The following is a 6,391-nucleotide window of genomic DNA, read 5'->3' as shown; positions in this document are numbered from 1 at the left end:
CAAGCAGGGAAGCCCACCAATATCTTTTGAGTTGAAGCTGTTTGATAAGGAAGAATAGTTAAAATTCCTCCAAGCCAACATGCAGGGTTCATCAAGTTATCAGAAATGTTTAATAGCAGTGATTGCACCTAATATTCAGCAACACCAATTATTGAAATTAAAGGTTCACTTTTTTCATATACAAATAAGTATTTTGGGATCAAACATTAGAACAAGTCTAATGTTTTTGATTCATTTGTTTAACTGAGGTCATATTTATGCAGAAATATTAAATTTAGAAGGGTTCACAAACCTTTAAGCTCACTTTAAACTTAAACAGTTGAAATGAAATAAAAGTATATAAAACTGGGAAGCAGATATTCAAGACATCGTTCTTATCAAAATTGTAGTGTCAAACCTTTTCCATTGCTTTAGTATACAGATAGTCCTCGACTTACAACAGTTCATTTAGTGACCAGTTACAACAGCATTGAAAAAGGTGACTTAAAACCATTTTTCACACTTATGACCATTGCAGCATCTCCATAGTCACATGAACAAAATTCAGGTGGTTGGCAACTGACTCATATTTATGGCAGGTACAGTGTCCCAGAGGCATGTGATCACTTTTTGTGACCTTCTGATAAAGTTAATGGGGAAGCAAGATTCATTTAATAGCCATGGTAAGAAAAGTCATAAAATGGGACAAAATTCACTTAAATGCCTCACTAAGCAATAGAAATGTTGGGGTCAATTGCGGTCACAAGTCGAGGGCTACCTGTATTTATACAATTTCATTAACAATTTGGCATTCAAATTTTGCAAAGGTAAGAAACAATGAACATTAAATATTGCATGAGGAAGAGAGAGAAGCCTCTTTGTTTCTGCTACAGTATCCTGCAATTGGGTTAAATAATCAAGTCTGAAAAATGCAGTCTTCATAAATACAGTAAGTTGTTTCAGAATATATTTCAATTCGTAAATAACAGTAATATCATCTTTTTCAGAAGTATCACATAATGCTGGACAGAACATTAGCAAAGCCTCACAGACTGGCTAATATCTATCTCTGGCAGTTCAACAATTAATATATCTAGTTTGTGAAAATTAGTAGTAAGGTTACTAGTTTGTATGGAATGTATTTGAGAAAATCACTGACTCATCTTAAATGTAAAATGGAGTGAAGAGTTACTTCCATTTCCCTACTGGAAACTAAGTATTATCCTTTCTTTACAATTTCCGAATATTAGCGGTTGTTTTGTAGTGACATACCTATTTAGGATCTCATCTACCCCATTTCACAAACTTTACTGTGACTCCATAACTCAGCTGTGTTTCAGTATGACCTTAGGAATACACTGGAAATAATGAAGTTTAATTCAGAAAATCAATAATATTCCTCTTGAGAGTCTAAAGATGGCTATGCTATGCTATATTACATGGATACAGAACTGGTTGAGAACTGTTCAGGTCAAGTCCTTGACTTACAACCACAATTGTGCCTAAAATTTCTGTTGCCAAGTGAGACATTTATTGAGTTTGCCCCATTTTACGATCTTTCTTGCCATAATTGTTAAATGAATCAGCAGTTAAGTTGGTAAAATGGTTGTTAAGTGAATCTGGCTTCCCCATTGACTTGTCAGCTCACAAAAGATGATCGCATGACTCCACGATACTGCAACCATCATGAGTCAGTTGTCAAGCATCTGAATGTTGATCATGTGACCATTGGGATGTTGCAACAGTTAAGTGAGAAAAACGTCATCATAAGTCACTTTTTTCAGTACATTGTAACTTTGAATGGTCACTAAATGAACTGTTGTAAATTGAGGACTATATTCAATAAATGTACATCAGTGACCTAACAGCAAACGACATGTTAAGACGTATTATGAGGCTCTATTCAACTCTGTGCTGTTTTAACATGAGGCATTAAAAATGATTATCAAATTTGAAGATGACAAAGTTGGGGGTTGGTAAACACCATACAGAACAGCATCAAGATTCGAAAGGATTTTGTAAAGCTGGAACAATGGAACGTATCAGCCAAAATGAATTGTAACAGCAAATGCATAATCCTGTATCTCGATTATAGGAAATCAAAGTAGAAAAATCAAATGTAAAGCCATGAGATGGGGAAAACCATACTGAACAGCAGTACATACACTGCTGTTGTGGAATCTTAAATGCTTGAAGCATTACAATCCAAATACGGAACCGCATGATACATGGACAAAAACTAAAAAATGAATCACAGGCAGCAGCAACATGGATCAGACTCCCGCTAATGTACGGCGTTCAATTCTTTGCTCATTTTAGGAAGGATACTAACAAACTGAGGAATGCTCAGAAATAATGGACCTGGAAAGAAAAAGTTGCTAGAAACAATTGGAAGTGTTGCGTATGTTTAGCCTGTGACTGTTAAAAGACACAAGTATACCAAGTATATAAAGGGTGATAATGCAAAACTCGGGGCAGTATTGTCCAAAGTTGTTCCAGAAGACAAGATAAGAAGCAATGGGGTTAAATTACAAGGCCATAAATTTTGGACAGCAACGGAAAAAAATCCTGATAAAAATAAACAATGGAAAAGACTATCTGGGGAGGTGGTCAATCTTCAGGAAAAATACTTAAACAGCAGCTGGGTTGCCATCTGTCAGGATGCTGCAGTAATGGATCCATGCTCCAGGCAGGCAATTGGATAAGGAGATCTTCACAGTCCCCTTCAAATTGCATGTTCTATTATTCAGAGTAAAAGCACTAAAGAATATTAGATACTTATACTGAATATATGAACAAAATGAAGCACACTAATATCATTTACCTATTCAATTCTGCACTGGAAAAATTTCCAATACCTTTCCTGAAAAATGAATTTCTCTAGTTTACATAATTAACAAATATGTATGTAAACTTGGTTATTTCAAATTAGCACTTTTGGAAAGGGGCAAAAAATACATGGGGACAGCACATTTATGTCCAAATAGAATAAAAGCAAATACTATTATAATTAGAGGCAAACATGAGATTAAATTTGAATGCTTATAATTTCTCAGAATGGTCTAAATCCAGGAAAAACCTTATTTAAATTAATGAGATCAGTTTTTGCAACTAGTATACTGTACCTCATTATTAGAAAGCAGCTTTCACTTCAAAAATGAACTACTGTACTATTTACTGCCCAGCTAATTGGAGGGAATCCAACACTTTACCAAGCATCTGAGTAAACAATTACTGAGATAGACAAGCTTTGAACTAAGGAACAGGACACTCCTAATGCATTTCAGCCTAGAAATATTTCCTCCCACTTCCTTTTCTTCAATAGCCTAACTTGCTGATAGGATTTGTTTGTATTTAACAATTAGGAGCCAGAAATCATTGATCAACAAATACTAATCTGTTCTGCCAATCCCTGGTTTACAAAAGATAGTATATGTTTAGTATAGCAAGGGCTCCCCACAAAACCTGGATAAAACAGATACAATAAATCACACAATAAAAGACAATTCAGATACTGATTTATTTTTACATTTGTAAGTTACATTATAATACCTGATAGGTAAAAAACTTATCCGGGAAGATATTTTATGACTCAGTACTGTTTAGAAAAGTTTAAATCACTGTTCAGATTTAAGTGTTAATGCAGATTTAAATTTTAATGCAAACCTAAAAGTTTAATGCTACATACAAATGTTAATCTTACTTAAAATGCAGTCCTCTACTAGTAATATAGCAATAGATTTACTATACTAAATCAACAGTTCATAAGCATTAGTTTATGCTTAAATGCTCACAAGCAGGGAACAAAGCTATGAGTTTTCATCAGATCACTGGTTTTACACAGCACACTAAGCTAAAATGTTGGGCCAGTTTATAGCTCAGAGGACTATACGAACCCAGGCCATTCAGTGAATCACCAATATAAATGATACATCAATGCACCACCTGGAGGTATATAGGTAGTCCTCCTTTAATGACCATAACTGGTACCAACACTCAGTAAGTAAAGTGAAACTACAAGTGTGTTCATGATCTTACTTCAGCTTTCCTTTGCTTTACAGACCTGCAAAGGTCATAAATGCAAAGATTGGTTGCAAAGATACTTTTTCATCACTGTCATAATTGCAAACAGGCAGTTACTAAACAAGAGCTACTGTGATGATGATCATGTTATCCATGTCTGACTACTGTACTACTTTTCAATACAAAGGTTTTTCTTTCACTAAATAAAATCTATCACTACTAATTTATTTCGAAAGCTTTCAATTGCCCTTTTAAAGAAACTGGGTTGCTTCTTATATTAAGATGAAAATGTGATTTGGGATCCAATTATCAATCACTGAACTTCCATGATGGATTGTGTGGGAGCCAGTAAATTGAAATTCAATCCTTGGAATGCTATGTAGATTTCTTTGCAAAGAAAGTGTCCAACCCGATTTAGATGGCTTGCACTCTTCAAAGCATCAAGATGTGATTCTAAAATCCAGTTTATTAGCAGAGATCTTAATAAACTAAACTGAACATTTCATTAACTGCACCATATCTTTTCTTAGACCAAGACCACCAAACTGGATTCATGCACTCTAAAAGCAATATATGACTAATTATTGTAATATAAGTTTTTATTGTCCTGGAGAAATTCTTTTGCTCTGATAACATGTTATATTTATATTGTTTTAAACTGAAAGATCCACACTGAAATGGAAAATGAAGGGCTAGGAAAAAGCTGTTAATAGAAGTTAAAACTGTAACCAAATATTAAGCTTAAACACAAATTTGTAATTAAACACAATTTTTTTACCCGTATCTGAATCTTAATTACACAAAATACTAAAAACTCAATGCATAAGTCAGAGTGAAGTATTAAACTTTCATAGACTCTCTGTATTTGTAAGGAAATCAGTAGTATTGATCCAGGGAAAATCATGTAGATCTGTAAATGTGAGACTAAATTTCAATAATTCATTCCTTCCCCCCTTTTTTAGTTCTTTGCTTATAACTGATAAAAGACAACTACCTGAAACAAAAATTGAACACATAATCTTAGATATATACAACTCTTTCAAGAGAACCTTTTTCCAACTTTAAAGTTACAGGTTCCCACCAGGAAATCCAAAACGGTTGTGTTAATGTTTACTAACCTCACTGTAATTTACTAAACTCAAAAGGATTAATTTCTGAGCAATGTGTGTAGAATCACATGCAAATCTTTCAATATAATTAAATATGAAAGGGAAGACCTGATTACATATCTGTAAAGTAAGTAGAACAAAAAATGAAGTATTATCTCCACAGCCTAGTAAAAAACAGAAATAGCTGCTTAAACAATAACAAAGCAACTGACAGAAATCAAAGCAAGTTCAGAGATTTAGAAATGCTTAAGAACAAATTCCCCACTTTTTTTCTGGGAAAGGACATCAAACTACTCCAGGACCACAATCCTATTCATATTATTGAAACTTACTAAACTAAAGGAGAGACTCTCTTGAGAAAATCTAATAAAAATTGCTACTGCATACATTATTTTTAACTTCAGAGTTAATTTACTTTGGTGCAGATCACTCCATTAATACATCACACTTCTAACCATTAAATCCATCACTTTGCTTAGGGTTCAGGTTTTTAAATAAATTGAATTCCAGCAGTTTTATGTATTTCATATTTCCTACTATGAAACCATACAATAATACTATTTATTTCAAGCTACAGGATTACTGCCATCCATCAAAGAAATAAGTTCACCAGCTAAAAGCGTGCAATTCTGCACTTACAAATCTAAACCTATTAATGGAATATTATTATTTCCATTAAAGCGGGAGATAAATGTATGGAGCTTCCTAAAAAAAAAAATCAACACCTATCTCACCATAAGTCACCTACTGCTGAAAGGGATAAACTTCAAATAAGTTTACTAAGTTCAAATCCATGTTACTTGACCTCTGCCCCGAGAAGTGGAATTTAGTATTAAACGACTTAAATGCATACTTTAGAAACACTCGGATGCCAATCATTTTTTTTTAAAGTTGTCATAAAGAGCCAAAATCAAGCTAAGGGCAGCTAACCGCAGACGGTTAAAATTATCCCTCTCCCCCTTCTTTTCTAACCAAAGTGCACCTTACTTCAGTTCTGGCCACCTCTTCTCTCCCACCTGTATCAGAGCAACGGAAGACATTCAAAAGAAAAAAGGGGGGAAAAAAAATAGGGAGAACGAGAGCTAAGCTTTAAAGAACCAAAGCGCGCAGAATGGGGCCCATTCCGTCGCCTCCCCCCCCCCACACCCCCCCCCCGTCCCGCAAGTACTACTACGGCCGCCAAAGCCAGGCGGCTGCGACGGCTCAGCCCAGCCGGTGAGGCCTGCGTCCCGCTCACTGCAAGCGGCGCGCGCCAATAGGCGAAGCCAAGCCAGCCAAGC

This window comes from Pantherophis guttatus, chromosome 1 (assembly GCF_059756535.1).
Source record: "Pantherophis guttatus breed Tessera chromosome 1, ASM5975653v1, whole genome shotgun sequence".
Lineage (NCBI taxonomy): Eukaryota > Metazoa > Chordata > Lepidosauria > Squamata > Colubridae > Pantherophis > Pantherophis guttatus.
This window is presented reverse-complemented; position numbering follows the sequence as displayed.